The following is a 25,468-nucleotide window of genomic DNA, read 5'->3' as shown; positions in this document are numbered from 1 at the left end:
TCATCGGGGGTTTCTTGACGTAAATCCACTTGCTGCTATTGTTTGGCTGTTAAAAATACAGCTCTGCCTCATGTTTCCAGGAGAACGCTGTTTGATGAGAAGCTCGGTGGGAAAAATGACATCGGCCTCAAGTGAACATGTCAGAAATCAGATTGTTTTTGTGAGCAGAGAAGGGGTTTCTTACCACCGAATAATGGCAAGGCTGACGTTTTCTGAAGGGGGTAACACACAGGGATCTTTAAAAGATTTTAAGGTGTAGCCAAAGCACAATAACAATGTACAAACATCAACAGGAGACCAATACAATGAGCCTGGCTCACTGGGGGACAGAGAATAAGTTCTTCGTACATACAAATATATTTAAGCCCAGGAGACGAACAAGCAGAGGTCCATCAAAAAAGAAGGTTTCTAGTACTGATTGGTGAATGAGTGGTTTCTCTAAACCACTTTAGGGCTGAAAACCAGGTGAAAGGCTTGTGGTGAGATGGGGTGCCGTGTTGGAAGATTCTCCCATTTAGTTATGAATCCACGCCTGAGGTTAGAGGCAGTAACAGAAGGGTGGAAGGACATGAAAAGCAGAACAGACTGTGGAGCATCACACATACAGAGAAACACAAAAGCAGAAGTCCACTCTACAGAGACCTGCCCCACCCTCTGCATCTTTGTGGAAAACAATTCTTACCGCAGCAAGCATAATGACCCCAAATACACCTCAAAGCTTTGCAACAACTACTCAGAGACCAAAGAGGAGACAGGAGTGCTGACTGTCATGGACTTTCCTCCACAGTCAGCTGACCTCAACCCCACTGAAAATTTATGGGGGGCACTGAAAGCCTGACCAAAGCTGAGCATTCCTGACATCAGAAGAAGCTCTTTGAAACATTGCCAGATCACGCAGGGGTTACGCGGGGTTATCGGGTTTTGCACAAACCTGTGGAGTTCAGGGAGCTTGAGGGCAGCTGTCAATAAAAGCGAAAAATGCGCAAACATTCTTGGACATTGTTCAGAAATTCAAGTTTTAATAACTTTAACAACAGCAATGCATTAAGCCCCAAACAAAACAGAGCAGTGGACTCGTTTTCAATATAAAATGTAAACGCAGACATGATGAAAGTCTAGAGTAAACGACTATGATTTGCTTTTAATGTTTGTAATGAGTAACTAGAGCCAAATTTAATCTTAGAACGCAATTGAGCACATGGCAGTGGTTGGTTAAACACCACAAGAAATTGTTATTGCACAATACAGATGAACATGTCTGATCCAGTTTGACCAAGACTATCAGACGATTTATATGGTTATTATTTTTATTTGACCACTGCTGTGACATTTATATATTTATTTTAAAGGTGTGAGATGTGAGCTACAAAAAAAATCTCTATCTCTATCTCTCTCAAAAAAGAGTTTGAGATTGTTTGCTGAATTTTATTAAAGTATAATGAGAAGAGGATGAATTTATGGCACGAATTCAATAAAAGTCACTTTCAGCTGAGAACACCAGAGGATAATTTTGCATAAAGTTATTTGGGAGAAAATCTCAAATGTGCATTTCTAATTACATCTGCAGAGAAAGTGAATCATCCAAAAAATGAAAAAAAAAAGGAGACTCTTGAAAATCAATTTTTTGCTCGCTGGCATGCTTCTTCTCAGCAATCCACTCAGGCCTAAAGCAACGGATGAAAAATTTGCACAGAGCAAACATTTCGAACCACAACAAACCACGCAGACACTGCGCGGCCCTCCTCCTCTTCTGTCGAGTTCATCGTGGGTGTGGTGCCTGAAAAGTCCAGCTGCTGCATACTGACTGAGTGAATAATAAAATAAACTGTATTTGAGGAGACTCACATTAAAGATTAGTCATTCATGAATCATGAATAGGAGGGGAGACGGCTTCTCTTTGCTTGCAGTTTTATCCCAGCCCTTTTATGGCTTACCACCAGCATTTTTAACCAAACCCAGGCCCCGGTGCTTGGACTGGGCTCGATCCCATTCTGACTCACGGCGTGCTTTGTTCTCTGCTCACAGAAGGCAGGGGGAGAGCTGGGAGAACAACTGGTGAGCTGCTTTGGGCAAGTTCAACCCAGCTTGTGGCTGGAGCTCTCAGCATGCAGCCCGGTCATCTCTAAAACTAAAGGTTGGCCACACAGGGATATTAAAAGGGGTCCACAGGATAGCCATTGTAACAAGTCACCTTGGTTTACTTTTAATTTTTATGATGCTAAACATCTGGCAAGGATAGCAGGACGTTTTACAAGTTTCAGCTGTTTTCATCTTGGATCAAAGTGTCATTTACTCTTGTGTGAGTGTAGATGTGTTGGTTTTAATTTGGGAAAGGGGATATTGAACCTTCAGTTTGCATTCATTCTAACCTTAACTCAAAAAGTAGGGAAATTTGTTTCTTTTTTGTAACAATGCTTCTTGGAAATAAGTCCTATCCTGTTTAGTTTTCCTTTAATTGTGTCAATATGTAACAAAAATGCATTTGTGGGTTGAGCAGCAGAGTTGAGTGTGTGGGTTGAGCAGCAGAGTTGAGTGTGTGGGTTGTGCCCATGAAACACTTGCCAGATCTTCTCTGCTAATGCCAAACACCTTATTCTGCTATTGACTCTTGTTTGGCATTGTGTATTTGATTGGATGATGCTCATGCTGGTCACCGGCTTGCTCATACACTGCTATTCGAAGGTAGTATCCATCGTCTCCATTGGTGACAAGCTTCGTTTTCCAGTGAAGGAGATTCTTCCACACAAAGCCGTTACCCTGTTGGTGCTGCAAACAGCGTAGCGTTCTCCGCTTCTTCTCCACACTCGATCCAGCTATGATCCAGCTGCTGTTGGCAGAATCTCAACTCATCGCTGAACATAGCGTTCCTCCACATGTTCAGGTTCTATTGCACATGTTGGTGACACCAGCGCAAACAGGCCTGGTGGAGAAGGGCAGTCTCCCTGTGAGATCGTCCTGCAAACACTGAGTCCAAATCTGTACAAGACTGCCTACGGTACCTACACGCTGACAGGGTGAGGAAACTTGTGGTGTTGTCTTCCTGGGACGCCCACTTCACCTGACATCCCCTGTTCTCTATAATTTGAGTTTGGACATGGTACCATCAGGTGTCACTCCTGCTGAAACTTGGTTTTGTGGAACATCAGCCTGATTTGCCCTATGGGACAGGCCATATCCAGATCAGTCAAATGTGGCATGTTTGGTGCAGACACCAATTGCACGATCCATGGTGCTAGTCTGGCGCTTGATGGGCATCAAAACAAAAACAAGAGTCAGTAGGAAAATGCTGACATACATACATTTCCTTACTTGTTGTGCTTAGTTTTCTATTTTTCATACAAATCTCTACAAATCTCTAGACTTCAAACGAAAGCCTCGTAATTTAGTCTGAACTCTATCATCAAAGCAAGCCCAGCTGGTTAACTGTATAACGTCTATGAAGCTGGAGCATTAACATGTTTAAAACTGCTGCCATATTCCTTAAAAAAAAAAAAAGAAATCATAATAATAAAGAACTCCTGTAAACATGGTGACTCACACTGGAAAATATTTAGCAACACACAGCAACATCAATTTGCTTTCAGACTAAATGATATGGCAAACCTTGAAGGATTTTTATGGCACATTTGCAAAACAAGGGGAAGTTACTGTTCGGTTTAGAAAGGGCAGTTAACGTGCACTTTAGTGAACTTTGTTTTTTCACTCTAAATTTTATAAATTTGTCAACTTTGATGAAAGGAATGGAAGATCAGTCTAGCAAGCTTCTGCATTTTATTTATTTATTTTTCTCTCTTGCCATAAAGAGCACCATTGTTTGTACAGCCAAAGGGTTCTGTGGATCTCAGACGTTGTCCAAAAACAGATCACAAAAAGAAACATTAATGAGTCATCATTTTGTGACACATCACATGGACATGGCAGTGTTGTTTTTTTTGTTTTTTTTTTTGTTTTTTTTGCGTCAAGCCTGGATATGTCCATGAAAAATCATGTATTGATCTACGAATTAAAAATTGTGCTAAATAAAAGCTCTTTTTGCGTCTTTTTATGCACTCAAGTGCATAGGTTTAAACAAGGAAGAGGAAGCTTTACTGACTGTTATTTAAAAAACAGAAAAGAAAAATCAAAACAGGAAACCACAAAAAGAGGCGCAAGTAATAAGGGTAAGACTCGCAACAGGAAGGACAGGATCATAACACTCAGAGGGATGATTAGTGGTTAGATAAAGGTCTAAACTGATAGATTATATGATGACCAAGACAGGGGAACACAGAAATCAGGGAAAGAAAAAACTAGGAATGACTAAAAATGAATGGAAATCAATGGAAACCATAACAGTCTTAACTAAACTAACCAGCAACAAACCAGTTGTTGCGCACAGCTTCAGTTGGTTCATTAATCTATAATAACACTATTAATAAATTTCATTTCACTTTAATCCCTTGAGGAATATTAGCTACACCAAGTGTAACAACACACTCAGGTTTGCTATCTTAATGGCTATATTAGCCACATGTGGCGTTAGCCAAGCAAAAATCAACAAACCAAAAAAAAAAGAAGCATATTTTCTTCTGTTTATCACTTAAATAATAACCCGTTAAAAGATTTAGCGTCAGATTTTAATTGTTTATACCTGTGTTTCCTTTGTCCTTTGTCTAACCACCAATCATCCCTCTGAGTGTTTCATGCTAACAGCTAGCATACTGATTGACTCCCAGCTGCTTTAGCTAGCCTGTGAATACTGATCTTATTTTAAATGCTTGATTTAATTGTTATGAGTCTAAATAACTATAAGCTAGTCATTAAAACCATTAAGAGTTGGGCCTGGTTTTGTTATTTTAATGGGATTTTTCACAAATATTAACTATGAACTCAGTCATCTTTTATTTGCTTGTATTACATGCCAAAAAAAAGATAAAGAAACAATAAGGACAGAATATGTCAGTGTGCTGCAGTTACACCTACTTGTTCCTTATACATACACAACACACTCATATAGGCCTACACACACTCAAATTCAATTTCTTCATCTTGTACCAATCCTGTGGTTATTGACTGACATTTGAGAGTAAAATCACTCAACGTGGAAGACAAAAGAACAAACCTGCTTAGTTTCATCTTCCCTATGTCTTGGTTCTCCACTCCCTCTCTGGCCTCTGTCCCAGCCCTGTGCCCCGTGGGCAGGAAGCAGGGAGACTTTCACCTTATCCCCTATTGATTTCCCCTTCTCAGCAGTGTCATTTATTTGCAGGGAGATATAAGTGGGACTGATTAGAACAAGGGGCCTGATTGATTTGCGCACACAAGCAGCGCGACAACCGGGAGAAAATCAGGCCCGGCGGAGAGAGAGACCATTCATCTGAGGTTTGTCCAGCTCTGTCATGCCAGAAAACATTATCCTCTATATGTGTGTGTGTGTGCAGAGCCATGTGTATGTGTGAGTGATTGCAGGATGCACACAATGCTTTAAATCAGCCTGGAAAGCTTTGAGGTAAAAAAAAAAAAAGGGTAAAAAACCAAACAAATGCAATTTGCATTCCAATTTGTTTACAAAGAAAACCTTTGCACACCATCAGATGATAAGATAAATGATGGTGTGCGCCTTTTGTAAAGTGCTCCCTTGATTCTAACTCTTTTGATTGATTTGAGGCGGACGCTGACCCCGGCACTGAAGCGCCATTATAAACATCTCCAATGTCCTTGTTTGCGCATTATCTCTTGCTGAGTAACTCTAATAAGCATTTTTCACTTGTTGTGTTAGTGGGATGAACAGAGCAAGATCTCCCCTCCCATCTTTGAATTGATTAAAACAACGGGCCTTAATAAAGAGCTTAAAGCTTCTCTCCGTCCACGTGGCAGCCGTGTTTCTTCATCCGTCGACCTCAGGTGTCGTCGGTGCCTTGAAATGGACGAAAAAAATTTAATCGAACACTTTGCTGACTTAATGACTAATATGTGCTTCTTTTTAACCCCAAACAAATTCAGTTTCTGATGATTCACCCGCTTTGCCTGCTGGTGTTTTGAGTCAGCACAAACTCATCAGGCTCCACTTTAGCCTTTAGCTGGATTTTGTTTAATTAGGATGAATTCAAATGAGAGTCAAAAACCCGGATCTGGTCACGGCTGACACCGAGACACGTGCCCCCAGCTTCCTTAAAAGCAAGGCGTGTTCTTGTAAACATGATCGTTTTTTCCATCCTCCCTGCATTATGTCCTCCTTACTGACAAAGAAGCAGGATGGGAAACATCTGAAAAATCACAAGAAGCTTCTCTCTAATGTCTCCGGAAGCCACGGGGCTCTAAACAAAAATCCTGCCAGGCTGCTTCATCGATGAAGTTAGTTATAGTGGCACCTTCCCGACACCGCTGAGAAATCGGAACTGTAAATGCCACAGTGATATTTTCACACTGCAAATCTCCCCTTCTGCTATCTCCAGAGGAGCTCCGGTTTGAGACTGATCCTGGCCCTGCGGGGGACAGGCTCGTCGTCCATGAGGCGCTATTATCAGTAAATATCTGTTAATAACAACCAAATAAACCGCAGTCAGTCTGCATTCCAGTGGTGCTGCATGACAGATGCATATTATGCAGCTAACCGTTGCTCTTTTTCTATACGTGGTATTTTTAAGGACATTTACTGGTGTCTGACATACTGTAATCATTAAATGTTGCAAAATTGGACTGTCTTTATTTACTTAATGATTATGTCAAGTCTGGTTGATTTGCTTGTTTTAACTGATAACCCTTCAAGTCTGTTCTTGGGAGATGTGAAGCTACAAAGTTAGAGGAATTCATCTTTACAGTATTTATGTTCAGACTTTTATCCTCAGCTTTCAAAATGAACTTCTGGCTCTAAACAACATTCCATGGGCAAGTTGATAAATGTATAATAATAGTTGTTGCCGGTACGCTCTGTTTCTCTAGTGTTTACTGCAAGTCTGGTGTGTTTATACAGAACTTCGTCAAGGGTGCGTCTCCCAGCACTATGCAAACGTGACTAATGAATCTGCAGTTCTTCACACAAGTCAACAATGCGGTAAAATAAGTAGCCAATTAAAAGCTAGGACACTAAATAACACTTTGGAACATCTGTACCTGCAGTTGCTCCGTGGATTTTAGGTGATTAAAACTGGATTTAGCCATGTGATTTATAAACTAAATTAGAAAGAGTGGGCCCCTTTCGATACGTCATTTCTGATCAATAGTTAAAAAAAAAGAAACAGAGGTTTGCTTCTTTTTTAAATAATAAAGCCCACAAGGTGCAACTCTAACCTTCTCCGCTCCGCTAGTTTAGCCCCCTCACCTGAAGTGCTGGACTAAACCATCGGGGAAATGGTCCTTGCTCACCGTTTGCCAAAAGGGTCAGTGCTTTCAAAATGAATTAACCATTTTTTGCTACAACCATCTAACTCTATTTGATTTAAACTAATCAGATCAATAAACTATTGAATCTAGAGAGCGCTGTAGAGGAAAACTGATCGGCAGCCTCAGAATCTTGAAACCTAGTAGCGTGTTGTTGGATGATTATTACTTTGTAAGAAAAAATCAGAAAGTGAAAAGCACTCACACGCAGTCTCTTTTTAAAAAACACAACATACGAGCTGTTATGTGACTGGATATTTCATCTATCTCTTGTCACCTACACAGACAACTATAGCCGAGACCTTGTTCCCCAGTAGGTGCTTATAGGTTGCTGACTGGGCTGATCGAACTGGGGTTTGAGTAAAGCTATGTGTGCTCACTCAAGCTATTCCAATGACAGAAATCACACACGACCAAAGAAGCGTTTCAAGCACAGACCGCCGTTATAAAAGAGACCAGACCTCCCAAAGTTAAGCCGCGGAGGCTGCGTATCTGTAAAACTTTCCTCAAACCCAGATAAGAGCTTATTTGTGAGACGTCTGACATTAAATCTTTGGCCAAGTGAGAATGTATTTGTCAGGATGGCAGAGAGAAACTAAGACACATGTTATTTGGCAGAAAAGCGTGGAGGAAGATGATTTCTGAAGCTGATCGTCTAAGAAGGAGCATAACTGCAGCCGTATGGCTACCATTTTGGAGTTCACTGCCCAGTTCTCACCATACATCAAAAGTAAATAAATAAATAAACTTTGCCCTTAACTGCACTATCAGTAATATTGCTGTGTATCTACCAAATTCAAGGTCTGGCCAAGTAGTCTTAATTCTGCCTCCCTCACCGTAACGAAAGCACTTAGTCTGCATCTTCTCTCAGCAATTGATCTTGAATGTCCTTCTCTCTATGGAGACTTTAGCTTGTTCCCAGTCCCTAATGCTCATCTATCTGCCTTTCTTTCTACCTCTGTCTGTCTGCCCGCCTGCCTCGCTCCTCCTCACTTGTCCTCTTTGCATGCATATTAACGAAATGTGCCTGCCTGAAAGTCATTTATCCTAATGTGGGAGGAAGTTGCAGCTTTACCGGCCTGCTCATGACTTATTCAGGATAATGTGAGACTGTGACACTCTAATGGCATCCTGTTGGAGAGCCACTAACAAATGGGAGGCCTGGTAGTGTCCACCCAGAGTCTGATTAATAAGCGGTGGCAATCGATGGAGGTGGTGGCTTAACCCCTTGGGTGATCTGTGCGGAGGAAAGCAGACAGGACAACGGTACGGACAGAGCGTACATAATGGACCATATGTTTGACCAGCTGAATGCATGCAGGTCTCTGTGTACATGTCTGAAGTCCCCTGAGCCACTTGTGAGGAATGAACAGACAGGAGTTAAGTGTCTTGCTCAAGGACAGTTTCGCAGCTTATGTAGAAATCCATGGACATAATATCTGCCTCTTGACTTTTCAGTCATGTATTATTTCTGCATTCATTTATTCTTGGATTCATACAGCGTGAAAAGCATGTCATAACCCTGGTTTTTGCAAAGTTCTTCATCTGAGCAACTTTTCTTGCTTTTTCCTAGGCAAACAGTTTTTTTTAACTGCTTTGACACTGTGAAAAGCAAAATACACACAACTGAAGCGATTTGGTGGTCAGTCAAGACATGGCAAAACCATCAATAAAACTACAGCGGCATTACACAGAGGGAGCAAGGCACTTCCCAGGAGCATCCTTTTTTTAAACAGCTACTGTTCCTTTTCCCAGGAAACTCTCAAACGATGACAAGCCAATTAACCTGCATCATTAGTTTGCGAGGAGCCTCTTTTAAATGAAACCACAAGGCAGAACTTTAAGGAGGTTTTGCATTATTGATCTAATGTCAGGGCCGGAAGCAACGGTTGTCATTGGGGAGTTGACGCAGGCTGGAGCGAATTACAGTAATGGCTATCTGTGCCATCTGAAAATCAGCTATCATTGTTAACCACTAATGGGCTGTAACATACTGTTAGTGTGCTTGCTAATGCATTGCAGATCAGCTGGATTTGGTTTCCTCCTCTTCATCTGTTTCTCACAGAACAGATTTGATGGGCAAGTTTCAGTGTGGATTGCGCATTAAAAATCCATTTTCACCTACAATACTCTCTTTAAACAAGCGGTTCTAGCTGGTAACTTATATAAATATATATATATATATAGCTTCTCACATAACACCTTCTCACTAGTGAGTAAGAAGAGGCACATAGTTTCTTTTTTGTATTGCCCCGTTTTCTTGTGCCATATCCTTGTGTTTTGGGACATGTTTAAATAAGCTAACCATGCTCATTTATGTTCCTTCAGGATTTTCCAGCATTTATCAAATGTAAAATGAATAAACAGATGATTTAAATGCTAAAGCAATTGGTGAAATTGGTTTAAAGCCAGCTTTGCCCACTTTTGTTCTTAGGGTTTCAAAGGTCAGACGCCACTAGGGGAAAAACGGTTGGAGACGACCAAAATTATCGTGACCGTGTGCATTGAACTTTTCCAATGTCCACTTGAAAGACAGCATCCAGCTCTGCGATCACTTTTGTCACTTTTTAGCCACAAATTGCCTTTCGTGCATTAAGATGGTGGTAAAATTGCAAATCTGTTGCCAACTACATAAGCAGAATTTCTACTACTACAACTACTAACATTCAAATTCCAGCCAAAATGTCACAGAGAAATCCAAAACTTCCTTCACAAATAGTCATGTAGTTGCTGCAGAGCTGTGATTTAACTGCAAAATGTCACACGGCCCTGGCAACTTTGTTTTAAATAAATAATTTAACCAGATGACAGTCAGCTGAGTTCAGTCCCCTGTTGCAGGCAGACCGACTCAGATTGCTAAAAACTTGTTGGCAATCTGTCTGCATTTGTGAACTAGGATTTGCATTTATTTGCATACGTTTGCAGAGCTGTAGCTGGAGACAATTTGCCTCCCACCAGGCAACCTGTGCAATCACCTTTTGATTGAAAGTGATTGCCCAGAGACTGAGATCGTTGCACGCACGACCTCTGAAAGACCGACTGAATGTGTTAAAAAAATCAGTGTAATCATTACGTAACGCACAATTTTTTTCATAGGTGCGAAAAAAAGACCTCGCACCTATTATAACCCTAACCCATGAGGCGACTGTTGTTGTGATTTGGCGCTATATAAATAAAACTGAATTGAATTGAAATTTTGAAAGCAATTCTTTTGGCAATTCACTGAAACATAAACTAGCCGTAATGTCAATAACATGTTTTTTCAAGTCATTGTAACTTAAACTTAGTTCTCACTCCTGACGCGTAATATACTGACGATTTGTCACGTCCCGAGGCGTTCCATGGGAATGCGAAACGTGACCTTCCTCGTTCCTATGCTACGCGTCGGATTGTGGATGAACTCGAATAGAATGACGCTCCCGCGGTAACACACGTTCCAGCCATGTAGTCCAGCCTTACCCCGAACCTTATCCCTAATCGTAACCACTACCTTGTTACCTCGTGTTAGATAGTGTTTTCCAAAGCGATTAAAGTAAAATCAACGTATATGTGTAGATTCATTCCAAACGGTTCTCATGTTTCCTAATTTTTCTGAACTCGAAATAGGGACATGTTGGGTGGCTGGAAGCGTAATATACCGACGATTTGTCACCTAGCAGAAAATGTTACGCTTTGGGAGTGAGAGTGTGTTGAAGTCAAACCATAGTGGGCATAAACAGTGGATGTAGCCTCTGTGATGTCACCCATTTGATCATGAAGTCACATGTGCAGGGCATTTGTCATATTGGTGCTTTAACCAAACGAAGGGAGGATCTCGATGTGAAACTGCACTCATTGGCTCACAACTTGTGTCTGACATGTTTAAACAAAGTTCAGTTTTTCGCTGTTTTGCGACCACAACAGTTGAGCCCTGCTGGCCATTAAAAAGAATACAGGTTGAAAGCATCAGCCACAAAGATCTGTTTTCCCTACAAATTTAATTCTTTACCTTTATGAGGAGCAAGGTTCGGTTTGCAAGACGAAAACCTTCGTTATTAAACCTTTTTACGAGTGTTTGAATAAAACCCTTTTTCTTTTTTCTTTCAAAACCCTCGCTACATCAGTTATGGTTTCACTATTGTGCTCGGGGTTAGTTCTGATGGAAATTCATAGTTCCCCAACCTATCCATTTACATAAATAAAAAAGATTGTTGAAGTTTGAAACTTTTTTTTTCACATAAATTCTTCATGATGCCCATATTATCTTTTACTACCCAAAACCGGGCTAATAGCCACACGCTTTACATTCTTCATCGTCACAATGTGAAAGGTTTTTGGAGAAACAATAAAAAAATGATTTTCTCTTGTACCTCACATGTATTATTAACAACCCGAGAGGAGATTCTCTCATATCTCATTACCCATAAAAAAGGCCAGTATAAGTTTAATACAACACCAATGCTCATTGCAGTGGATAGAGTGATGTACTTTTTAATAGGGCTAAGACTGATATCAGTTTTATCCTGGTGGAAAAATGTTAATTTCAATCAGTTTGAATTGTTACTTCCTTTAACTCCTCTACACACAAACGCCCTTAGCGTGGGTAGGGCGTGATCCTGCGCTTCATTAGAAATGTACTACACGTGCCTTACTAAAGTGATATGTAAGCAAAAAAGAGCCCCAGATGAGAACGAGCTGCTTTGCTGTGGCCCTGCTCCTTGCTTCTGTGTGCCACAAGCATGCCTCATTACCTTCAAAGAACATTTTCAAACAGCATTTTGGGAGGCTTGCCAACATTCCTTTTTCCTCAGGAAATTTTCAAAACAATTTGGTTCTGCCATCTTTATTTTTGTGATTTGAGCGTTGAATAATTAATGCTCTCTCTGTTTGTCTCATTGAGCACATCACACACTCTGCGCTCATCCGCACCCCCTCCTCCCTTGGCTTATTGTCAGCGATGAAAAGGCAGACAGTAAATATGAAGATATCATTCCACATATGTGTAATGTTTGAGGATGCAGGCTGCGAGTAATTACCAATAAAGGGCAAGACATTAGCCCCCCGAGTGGTCGCGAGTACAAGAAACACCATATTGAGTGTCATTGACCGGATTAATCAATTTTACAGCTTTTTGCTTGCTTTTTTTAATTTGGGTTTTGCAGGTGGGATGTTTTAGCATCCCTGAGCTGCAAGAAAGAGAGACGCATTCAGCACATTCTTTCAATACATAAAGCTCCGGGGGTTATGTCTCTCAAAGGAGTTGGGAAATGAACAGTGAGCCCGACGCTTCTGAAAACAGAGCCAGATTTATAGACAAACGTGCTCAACCAGACGTAAGTCAATTTGTTTAAATATCCTGTGACTTCGCAGCATTATCAGCGAGCTCAGGCCTCAGTTATTTTTTCCCCCTGCTCTAAAGCCAAGATGCAATTATAGATCTTCTGTTATATGTTGAGGATGTATTTGTGTTTCCATGCATGCGTGCACACTTGAAACGGGTGGACAGACTTGATTTGTGTGCATGGTGGACTGAGCACACCGAGCCGTGGCGCTCGTCCCCTTTGCATGATGACAGATAGTTGGCCCGGAGGCAGGGCTCACCTGGCCTTTCCCTGCGACCCTTCACCTTTCCCACCTCACAATAAAACCTTGGCTCCGTGTAGCATTTTATTTCGAGGGTTAACTTAAAGGAGGCCACAAATGTCACATTTTGAAATTCGTCGACTCGTAAGCCGAAATGTCCCAGTTTCAGGGAAACGTCGAGTATGTTTTCAACATATTTCTGTCCAGAATAACACACTGGGACTGTCCACTGTGATTGCCAAAGTAGACAGTGTGCTTTCCAAGCAGACATGACATGAACCACAATAACGTTCGAGCAAGGCAAGCTTTTGTTCCATAACCTTACTCTGCATGTCTCTCGGGGAGCTTCCCTTCACGGAAGAGCCTTTTCCAGTGGTAAAACATATTTTCCTCATTGCTGTGTTGAGTGTATCTGAAGGTCTGAGCCATAAAATTCAGTGAGGCATAGATGACCGGCCTTGATCACACCACGAACTACAAATTTGGCCAGTCTGACAACGGGCGACGCTGTGATGAGAATCCAGCTTACAAAGCAATTTGCAACAATCCTCAGATTAAGCTGATCGGAAAAGAAGTGCATTCTCTGCTCTTTAATAAAAAAAGCGGGAACTTGCCACTCATATTGCAATCAGCAGATACTTTCACAAATGCACTTATGTTTTTTTCTTTACTCTCTATTTCACGTTAAGTGTTTGAGGTCAAATATTTTGACCTGGCCTGCAGTGATGGACCGATAGGTGATAGATGTTGACTACCTCCCTCCTTTCCCTGCTCTCTATCTCTCTGCTTCTGTCCCTCCAGCAGAGCAGAAGAGAGCTGTATCAGATCCCTATGGACCTAAATCAAACCAGACCCCTCTGTGGCTTAGTTTAAGGGGGGCTAAGAGGGGACACACAGGGGAGTGGGCCTGCTTTAAGGTTTAAAGGCCTTGATCCCCTCCAGAAGCCGACCACTGTCAACTCCAGCAGAACCAACACCTTTGATTGCCTCCTTGTCCTCTTGTATCTACCAGAGGTTATCCACTTGGACTGACAGATGCTAAAGGCTGTTAGCTTTGATAGTGAAGCTGGGAAGAGGGGAAACTACTGAGCCCACGTGGCTGCTAGTCCTAAACGTTGCTAAATGCAGCCTTTTTGTGATTAACTGTGTCCTTCAGTGCGAGCGTGGCTATCAACGTTCGTCTTCTTCATACGTCTTTGCTAAAACTTGCCGACGCCACCTTTTCTTTTTGTCAGAGTTTGACTGAAACCCAGTGTAAATCAAATTAATGGCAGCGGGCTGCGATGGCATCTGATTTTCTCTGACAGTGCATCGCATTGCAGAGAGGCACATAGAATGTATTCCGAGGATGTCGGAGGAGGGCAACATGCCTCATTGGCTTTCCTGTGATGTCCTCGACCGCTTTGAAGATGTCCTCCAGCTCCATTCACCTTTGAATTCTTATCACGGCCCAATAGATCAGTAGTGAAATATACCCTCAAAAGTTATGAATTCATGAATTTTACACAGGAATATCTTTCACCGAGTCCATATCACCAAGGGGAAAGTTTCCCCGCTCAGAGGCAAAGTTGCAACCTGTAAAAAAGAAAAAAGAGGGAAGATAGCAGCATTGATATTCCATGCTAACACCTGCGTCATGTTGCCTGGAATTAGCTTCATGTAAGGGAGGGTCTGTGCTTATTTTATATAAAGGTCACCTTTTTATAAGCCTGATAAAGGTTGAGATCATGCATCCAGCGTGGAATAAAAATGATGTACTGCGCTGCTAATGCTGTGTGCTGGGAGTATAATTTCTCTCCGCGTTGCAGAGAAAAAACAGCCGCGCGGGAGTCTCGTGGGAGTGATCGGCATGATCAGCAATAAATGAAACCTGGCTATTATAATTGCAGCGTTGTGTCAACAGAATATCTTAATATGAAAGTTCAGACATGTGCCGGTGTGGGTGTGGGCCCACGTGTTCTGTACTGTCTGTTTCTTCTCTGGCCCTTATAATAGCTCCAGCAGTGTGTAATCGCTCCAGCAGTGACTCATCCTGTCTTTAGTTTGCACTTGCAAATAATCACAGGCGGACAAGTGCGAACGCTGGTGCCAAGACACACACACACACACACACACACACACACACACACACACACGAAGGCATATCTCTTTCCATGCAAACATTGTCTGAGAGATGCAGATAAACAGCTGCGATTTACTTTACTTTTCCATTTCTGCTCATAACAAAGCGCCACATTGCAGCGGACTCACTCACAACCCTCCCGTTTGCCTACTTCAGAAGCTGCTGAGCAGCCTAGCTTGGCGCGACCCAGCGCAGTTCAGGTTCGTGGCTCCTAAGAGAGAGACAGAGAGAGAAACCTGAGATGATGGAATAAACAACTGTGATTTACCTCTCTGTTATCCAGTATGAAAGTTGTGTGTGTGTGGGGGGGAACGTCGGTCGTAGTGGCCTCTGGTCTCTCTGAGAACAGCCGGCTGCTTGCGTTGCCCTGAGCAAATTGTCCCAGAGGTCGAAAGGAACAGGGAAGCAGCTGGAAGTGTGAGAACAATACACGGCATTTACAATAGGAAAACACACACATGCACACACACACACACACACACACACACACACACACACACACACACAACTGGCATGTATATTATCACATCCTCTCCCCTTATCAGACCACATCTGTTTCCTGGAGCTCACGGCGGCTGACCAGCGCTATTGAGCGACCCAGGAGGGAAGCGGCCCGCGCTGTTCGGCCGAGCTGCTATTCATAAATGCTCATCTTCCCCGAGTGAGTCACGCAGAAATCCAGGTCCACTCATTTATCTCTCCTCACTCCAGCAACTATAAACACTTAGAGGATGTTCGCCGTGTCCTCGATAGCCTCGGCGTCCTACAATAACAATAGCGTGGCCATTGTTGACAATGTTAACAGAGGCATAGAGCGGATGTTAAATACTCGAGCTATGAGTTAACCGGCTCGTTGCTTCTACGTGTTTATTTGGAATGCAACCAATGACGTGTTTTTTCCGAGGAAGGGTTTCCGTTTTTCCTTTTTTTTTTTTTTTAACAAATGCATTTAAAACGTTCCTTCTGAAGATGATCATTTCCTGCAGTTAAATCAAATCAGACCTTTGAAGTTTTACGATAGCTCGGAGGTTTACTAACTAATAAGTAATGAAATCTTCAGGCTATTTTAATTACTTTTACTCTTTCAGGACGTCAGAAATTTTTAAACTATTGAGATCAATGCAGAAAAAGGGTTATTGTCTCTTTTTATTATAGACATTCTTCTTTCTTGTCAAAAGCTGCCTCCTACATTACCCACAATGCATTCAAACTAAGACAGGTCAGATTTACAGGTGTCATGTTAATGTAAGCTACTGTCGCCTGGAGCCTCAAGCAGAGATGAAGAGTTTTGAATTTTTCCTCCCCACATATGAAGTAGTGTGTAAAATAATGTGTAATTCCCCTTTCTCTTAATGCCTTCTTACATAATTTAGTTCCATGATTAGCCACTGACTCACAGCTTTGTGGTCTAAGCTCCTGGATTATATAACTGCCTCCTCCCAGGAGTCCAGACAGAAAAATGTATTTTAAAACTCACCTCAAAACCTCTTTTCCGAAGCATTTTATGAATGCTTTCCCCCCCCCCCCAATGTGTTCCTTTTTAAAACATTTCCTGATCGTCTTTGTTTAAAATATCTGGTTGCATGTGTTACATAAATAAAATTCATTTGATGTTTTTCTCTAACATAGTGGAGGAAAAATTACTTGCTGAAATTTACTCATTTTCAAAGAAATAAACAGTCTCTAATTTATATGATAGTTTCATTTTAATGGAAAGAGACATCAACCAAAAACCAAGAAAAATGACATAAAAGCTATAAATTCATTTGGGTGTGACTGAGTAAAATAAGTATCTGATCAATTACAGATCTGATCTCATAATATGTATAAAGCACGCCTGAAAATGACACCAAACATACCACCAAGGCAACAAAGAAGTGGCTAATGGAGAAGGAAAATAAGGTCACAATGGCCTCACCAGTCTCTAGTCCTCAGTGCAATAGATATAAAACTGAAGACAAAGAGTCCCACAAACAAGCAGCAGCTGACAGTGGATCCAGTAAAGTCCTGCAGAGCGTCTCAGTGCATGAAACACAACAACTGGTGATGTCCAATTAGATTTGAGTCTCTGAAAATGGGGTACTACGTATAAAAACGACTTTCCTTCCTAAACAGTTAATGCAATAGTTAAACCCTGTTTCAGTGTTTCCTATAACCTCCAGTGTGTGAGCTGTAGTGAAATGAAGGGGTAGATAATGAAACAGAGACAAGGAGGAAGACAGAGAGAAGAGTGTAGGAGAGGGTAATAATTTGTTACACTGTGCTCCGAGCATTCTAAACACTATAGCAGACAGAGGCTGCAAAGAAGCATCGTGTTTTGCGCTCAGCGTGAATGCGCTATGGGATGCAAATGAGACCTTGATTGCATTAGTAACCATTTTCTCTTTCGATGCACGGCACATACAGATGTTAGGGATCTGTAAACCATACACTCCCCTTGAACCGGCCTGTTGGGGTTAAGCTTAGTGAAACACTGCAGCTGGAAGAGATTTGCATCTCCACCCTCATCCTTTTCCTCCTTCTCACTCTGTCCCTGTGTTGCTTCATCTTTCCATTCTGCACAATAGCATTGTCTGCCTCCAGCTGACCCAGGCCTCTCAGGTCCGAAGCAAAGGCCACTATCACTTCTGTTGCTCTAACCCCGCTGGACATGCTTGCCTGCACACGTGTGTGTTTGGTATATGTGTAAATGCCGTCATCATTCACTCCGTACACACAATATGGACCTGACCGGGGTGCTGGGTGGATGCGGGTGGGGGCTTTGTTTTGGTCTGGGCCCTTATCCACTTTCCTAAACCACACACACAAACACAAATCCCTGCCATAGTCCCTCATGAAAGAGACGGCAGGATGGTTATGAATGAAAAGCAGGGAGGAGTCGGGGGGCTGATAAACGGGCCATGCACAATGACACTTAACAAAATGTCTGAGTCAATTCAAACACATCTAAATCCTTCCTCTTCTCCCGGGTTCCCCACTGACGCTCCATTATCCCTGCTCCACACAAAATCCCTTTAAATGGAGAACCTCAGAATGGCAATGAGGATATGAAACAAAACTGTCTATTCATCTGCACATCTGACTAGACCCCTATTAAAACCCCACAGGGAAATATTTGCATGATGTGTTAAATCTGTCATAGTAAACAAAATGCTTGTTTTTTGTTGTTGCTTTATATATATATATATGTATATGTATCTGTGTGTGTATATCTATTATATAGCTCTAGCTCATCCAGTTTCCTTTGCTGCCCTTTCCCCTCTCCCTGACCCCCTTGTAAAAAAACAACATAAAAACAGGCTTGTTTTTGCCTACATCACAGTTTTCTCAGCTACAAAGTGATGCTAACTGCCCCGATGAGTCCATCCTTAAGCAATCTAAGCAAAACTGAGCCCGTCTCTGAAGTACCATCAAGAGGCCACTGAACATATGCATCTCTGAGCATGCTCCAGCGAATGACTCCTTGCCCCCCCACCCCACCCCAACCCAACCCAGCCTCCACTCCACTTCCATCTGTCTGCAGAGGCATCACAGCACTGAGAAGGCGAGGAAGATCAATGGCCTGCTGCTGCCAGTTCAAACCAAGGGATTGAGCTCTTCGCAGCAATCTATACTACACTGTGATATACAACAAAGACAGGTTCTCTGCAGGTCTGTAAACATGCGTTTCGCTTTATTTGTTCTGAACCCGTGCCTGGCTGCTTGCTTTGGGCACTTACTGTCTCATACCGACGAGCAAATGATTCATTCCCGTGGCTTTAATGTTACAGTTTATGAGGTAGCACCACTACTGGAAGTCAACCTAAAGATGTTTGGCCCTTGAGCTATAGACCATTCAGAGGGAAAAATGTTCTTTTCCCTCACAGTGGAGAGCATAGTTATGTCAGCAAACTGGCAAATTGAACATTACACGGCAGCTCGGCTGTCACATATTAATGCAGGAACAAGAACGAACAGTTCGGTCAATTCTGCCTCGTACTCACGGCGTGCCAGCAGCCACTTCAGACCAGCAACTTGATTCCAATACTTGATCTGACCAAGCAATGGGTCTAATATGACAATTACACACTTGGAGCAGCCCGCTTGCCAAAAGCCCTTACAGTTAATGACAGGAGATGGCGGTTAATCACATCCTTATGCAGGGATCAGGGTGCGGCTCAGGGGAGCTAAAGTCTCTGAGTAACCTGCCAGTGCAATTACCTTTTTAGCAATTACAGCGAGCGTTGTTCAGGACACTTCAGGAAAACGCTTGCAACAAAGAGACGTCTGCCAGGCAGTGCAGCAGGACAGACCGCCATCAAAGGCTCCAGCCATTTCTAGGTCAAATGCAGGACAATGGATTTGCTTAAACATCCTTCCTCTCAAGTTACCCCCACTCACAAGATCAACACTCATAGAAAACAAAGCTATTACAGCTATAAAGGTTCAATTTGCATTTAGAAAAAGAAGAAAAAAAGAGAAAAGGTACAAAACTGCTGAAGCCCATCAGCTTGGAATTGGGTTCATTATCCATTTCATAGTCCTTAAGAGGCTTAAGATGTTATCATTGGTCAGGGTGATAGTTGCTACATGTGTTTAATTCATATGGAAGCCCGAGAAACACATGTTTGCGACTGCGTTTAGTTCACAGGATCAGCTGTCCTCTGTGACCAACATCTGTTAGCCTGACGGTGCCCCGAGCTGAAGTTCGGCACGAGAGGCAGATTTAGCGTGCAGATACACACATGCAGTATTTAGAAAAAACAGCTAATGGCCATATGTCCACTGAATTGAAACATTTTGGTATACAGATGCTTTTTTTAATATAATTGCATATAAAATTAAAGTGGCAGGAAAAAAAGGTGCTCTCAAGCCTCGAATGTCTTCAGCTAAAAAAACCCTTCATGCCTAGTTTAATCCCATTGTGCAACCATAACAGCTTTTACCCCAGTTAATTATTTCCAAATCTTAAACAAATACATAAGGTACAGCCTTCAATTGGATTTCAATGTGCAAGTCAGGCCTCTGGAGGCTGAAACCGCTGCTGTTCTGTATCCACTTTTACTGGGTAATCAAATGACTGATAATGCTGGCTGTGTGTTCTCAGAGATGAGGGGAAATGCAGCATCTTAGAAAGATAAGAAATCAGTTCCTGCTTTTTTTTTCCTTTTTTTTTTTTTTTGATTGGATTACATCTTGGGGAGGGTAATCCTTCATAGTGCTCACTCTCTGGGAGTACATGCAGACCAGAAAGCAAATGTGGAAGTGAGGAGGGCGGAAAAATAATGAAATAAAGAGTGTCAGAAAGGGAGAGGATTTGGAGAGTCGAATCCCAAGACAAGCTGAGAAAATCTGGGTGGGGAGAGTGAATTACTAACTCCATCCTGTATCCCTGAGTAATGGCTGATGAGTTGTTCTGGAACAGCCACTTCTCAGCAAAGCTCCCAGGTGTAAATTTATCTCCCTTAATGATGTTTACGATGCTCTCCATTTTAGCTAGCCTGCTAACATTAGCTAATTATTACTTAACACAGAGGGGGGTTAAAGTTGATGGGAATGTGTAATTACAAATTAAAATTTGGACCTGATAGCGGTGATTAATGAAAGGTTAAATTAACGAGACCAAAACAGCAATGTGAGAAATGTTTTCTTTAACATTGAAACGTGGGCTCAAATAAGGGAACAGTTTTAATTCAGCTTTAGATTCAAGTTTTATTCATAATGACACATCCCATAGTAATGTTGATGTCATGCAGTGATTCTGTAATACTTGTTACAAGGGTTTAATCTACGATGCATCATGACATCTGTGTAAGTTAAAACAAACAAACAAACAAACAAACAAACAAACAAAAGTTCAGTTAGCTAAAGCAGCGCTGAAAGCTCAAATGCATGTCAACCTAAGAAAATATCAGCAAATAAAAAAATGCCGCAAAAATACACAAATAACACCAAACTCACAAAACACAACAATGTATTGTTGTGGAGACCATAACTCGAGGAGCAGTTGGGAAAGTAAATGGCTAACACCAAACATGAATCATATGATTTAAACACATTAACTGCATCATTTTCTCCCTCAAAGCACCGATGAATCTTCTTTTAAGCACGACTGCGATCATTCACATGTTCTGGTTTCTTTCATAGTGACATCACTGTCTCCTCAAAAACCCTTCCCCTGTTACTGTGAGGTTTTGTTTTTTTCTACTTCCATTGGATTTTCCCCCCTGTTTCCTGTTAGTTTTGTGTTTTTGAAGCACGAGATTTCTTTGCTGATTCTGTAGCAATCTGGGTTTCTCATCTGGGCTTCTCATCATCGCAAAATACATAATCTGGACTTTGCGGACGATATCGCCCTGCTGGGCTTGACTCAGGAAGACCTCCAAGAGTCGACCGCGGCTCTGCAAAGGGAGGCGACGAAAGTGGGATTAAGAATCAGTGCCAAGAAGACGAAGGTTCAACCAACAACGTGCTGAAGAGGTAGAGAATTTCACGTATCTGGGCAGCATCATCTCGAATGACGGGATCTCTGATCGACATGTCGATGTCAGAGTAGGGAAGGCGGCCGATGTCTTCGACGTCTCCAACGTATTTGGAACTGGACCTCCCTGAATGCTAGGATCAAGATCAGACTATTGAACTCTATCATCATTCCAACTGCACTGTACGCAAATGAAACCTCAACAAATGCGATCACTCGACGCCTGAACGTGCTTCAACAACATGGCCTGCGCCAAATCCTGAGAATTTTCAACCGGGGCTAGATAACAAACGAAGAGGTCTTACGAAGAGCAGGCACCCGCCCCTTAGCCGATGTTGTTGCCGAAAAGCGCTTCCACTTTGCGGGCCATATTCTATGTCTACCCTCTCATCGTCTTGCCAAGATTGCCATTACATGGTTCCCGCGCACTGGCAAGCGAAAGCAAGGCTGACCAAAGATCACATGGTGTCTGACGATGATCAGAAAACCAACGACATAGCCTGGGACGAAGATGAAGCAGTCGCCGCCGTCGATGGAGATTGTTAGCTGGCCAAGGCGCCACTCGGTGTAGGAGGAACTAGTGCTGACTACAGTACATTTGACCTCCCATGGCCACCGTAGTTAATCTCTAATTTTCATTCCACCACTGTGTTCAGTTCTCGTTTCTTCATCTTTACTGCAAGTTCATTTTAGTTTAGTTTAGTCATGAAAGTGATAATATATTAGCTTACAGATATATTTTCTTTACTATTTTCAACAGTTGAATCAACTGAAATTAATCAGAATCTGAAGCAGAATCACTGCAAACCATGTCTCTGTTACAGATAGCTGCACACAATAAATTTTAGCACTGCATGTCAATACAATTTTAAACTAGAGATTGGATGATTTTTATCTATATGCACTTTGGACATTATCGCTAACTTCTTGTACCTTCAGTTTTTTTTTTATGACTCATTTAGCTTTTCAGGACTGAACTTGTAGAGTTAATACCCAAGCTTTCGTGCTTCAACTGAGGCATAGATTTCACACAAGTACCCTGGTAATGTTTGGAGTATCATTGTCATGCACGGCCCATTTTTATAGAAAGCAGTTACATATAACACACATCTGAGAATCCTTAATCTGCTATCTGCATATGGTAGAATTTTCCTTTTTTCCTTTTTCCACCAGCCTTACAGAAGAAGCTCAACTAAAAAGCAAACACAACAACATACTGAAAAACTAAATCAAATCTAGATTGAGAATAGAAAACCATCACGTTACCAGTCTCACAGCAAGGATGCTGAATTAGAGCCTTTTTACCAACGTGGATAAATTCATTGTGTACTGATAAAATTCCTGCAGCTCCAAACACAAGCTTAATACTCCTCCTCTTTGATCTGCTCAGGCTCTTTCTAAAAGTCAGTGCAATCAGTTAGGTAACCTGGCTGAGCTCGTAGACACAGTCTTCTGTCCTGAGGTCTGAGCGGTGTTTAGAGCAGCTGTCTGGGTGACTGATTGACCTCTGGGGACATGAGTTTGACTACAGCCACTGGTCTGGACACCGTGAGAATGAAAGACATTAAAGTGCGCTGACAGATAGTCACCTCTCTTGTCTGCAGCGAGCACGGCGACAATCACTTTCTCTAAATGCCCGAAAGGTCAGACTGGGTGCTGGAAGGAATATGATGAATTGCTTTTTGCATTGTTACCTTGTTTATTTCTTTCAGCGTCAAGCAGAGGCAGCCAAGAAGTCAAACTAAACCAGGATGGGAATAGAATTTATTCAGATGTTATTCCAAGGCTGAAAATTGAAAGAAAAAAGAAGTCTTCATATGCTATTTAACCTGACATCAAATCAGAATTTTCCTCCTCCACAAAGTGATTTTTCTTTGTGCGCTTTTCTGTCAAGAAACAAACAGTTGTCAACAAGGCAAATCTTCAGCAGTCCTTAGATAATAGGCCAGATTTGCACAGACTGAAAACTTGTTTACATACTTTGAGCCCTTGTCACAATGTGCAAAGTTGCCCGAGGTGAAATGAGTCATTGACTCATATCAGGTCACATTATAGTAGGTACGTCTGTCTTCAGTACACCTTTGGTATGCAACCTGTGCAGACCTGTCTGATTCCCCGTCTGAGCACAGACATAAAATTAATGGAGGCTCATATTTTCAGCACATCATCATTACTTTGTAAGACAAACATTTAATCCCAGTGCAATACCAAACTGAACAAATTATCTCGGGTCTCATTCTATCAGCTGCTAAATGAGATGATATTGAATTAGATTATGCTGGAAAATGAGGTGTTCACACCAATTGAAAGTAATCAAGGTGGTTGAATCGAAGGGTAATGAAAGCCTTTAGAGCTAATCCAGGCCTGCAGAGCGTTCTTTGACTAATAGCTGCTGTTTGTCAAGTGAATAATGATGAAACCAGCAAATAATAAAGAAAAGCATAGGCGAGCTGCAAGGTACAGTAAAAAAAAAAGAAATTGGGTTAATGGTTAAACAAAATATTTGGGTTACATGTGTTGACCAAATGTTTACTTATCCTTCAAAAGAGTGGAAAGTGCTACTTGGGTTAAAAAAAAAGAAAAAAACAGCGACTGCAAGTAATCCAATTTCGTGCATGGATTTCTGCCAAGGTCGAACAACGGGGGTGCAATAGCGCAGGTTAGCCTGCGTAATCTGGAATTGCAGGTAAGCAAATAAATAATTAGTGTCAAACATCCTGTTTGCTGCAGTGTTACACTTCAATCCACATTATGTGAAACAAAGCTCAGCAGGAATCGCTAGCTCAGTGTTTCCTGGGTTTAAAGCGACAGCGCCGAAGTTTGGCAAAACTGCCTTTTCTCTCCATCCAGATTTGATCAGAAAAGCTTAAATTAGCTTGGTGCTGCTCTTCTCGTTTTTGCCACATTACTGCAAGTATGGCAGTGCTGTTAGATATGCGATTCTAAACAGATGTTATCCTCAGATCATGACGTCTAATGACTTTGATAAGTTGATGACGTAATTTGCCTCCAGAGCCACCATAGTTTTGCATTTTTTGCAGTCTCCAAAACACATGTCCTTCTGGCTCTGATGATGACAGATGCAAAGATGAAAACAACATGTCCATAACTTCAGCACTCAAGTATTTGGATTTTATCAAGGCTTAAGTCGAGATGTCGACACTTTGATTGATAGACTAGCAAATAGAAGGCTTGGACTCACCTTCACTGACCTGAACTGACTGTGCTTTGAGTTTTAAAGGAGTGTTTTTAATAAAATTATCTGACAAATAATTATACGGCTATGACACAGCCCTCCTCTAGGTATGGTAGAACAGTTTGTCATGATTTATGAGATGAGTTTTACTTTCCACAATCACTGGTTCATACAACAAAACAAACTGTTCAGCTTTTCATGTATTTTAGTTGTTTGTTTGTTTTGAACAGCTGGAATGTAAATATGCCCGTCTCTAATGCACTTGTGTAAATTTGCTGTCGGCTATAAATAAAATAGACGTGGCAAAGTTCAGACTTTTTCATTTCCAAAAAATTGTATTCATTGAACAAAATTTAGTGACCACAAATGGAACAAAATATCGATCCTATCACACAAGTATTGATGTAATAACAGTAACATGTGGAAGACAGATTTGATCACAATAAACACCTTGAATGTTCTTGCTCTCCACTTGATAACAACAGTATATTCACAACTGTACAAACAAACTATACGGAGCCCTCAGGGAAAGAGGAAACGTTAATATCCTCGGTGCTTTGAAGTGACTCTTTATCTCAAGTAAGTCAGCAACGTAGATGTAAATAGCATACAATTAGACATAATATTAACAGTAAACAGATAGGAAAACTAAGTATTTCCATCGCCATGTAGAGTAAGTGGTAGGTGCCTGAAAATAAAAAGTGTCAGCGCTTGAAAGACGTTCTCGATAGCTGCGCTGTGCAGCCAAATTTACCTTTCACTTACAAGC

General features: G+C 41.7%; 1 long non-coding RNA gene across 2 annotated transcripts in view; it reads right to left on the bottom strand.

Annotated features, from left to right (window-relative positions):
- Positions 1 to 1,215: 1,215 nt before the first annotated feature.
- The window catches only part of LOC309713988, a 36,290-nt gene continuing 12,037 nt past the window's right edge, over positions 1,216 to 25,468 (bottom strand). For both annotated transcript variants that reach the window (XR_014278774.1, XR_014278775.1), the window contains exon 3: positions 1,216 to 3,243. This is a non-coding gene — a long non-coding RNA (uncharacterized lncRNA). The remainder of the gene's footprint in view (positions 3,244 to 25,468) is intronic.

This window comes from Aulonocara stuartgranti (genome assembly GCF_965226115.1).
Source record: "Aulonocara stuartgranti genome assembly, chromosome: 9".
Lineage (NCBI taxonomy): Eukaryota > Metazoa > Chordata > Actinopteri > Cichliformes > Cichlidae > Aulonocara > Aulonocara stuartgranti.
The sequence above is the reverse complement of the archived record's forward strand: the minus strand, read 5'-3'. Positions and strand labels throughout refer to the sequence as shown.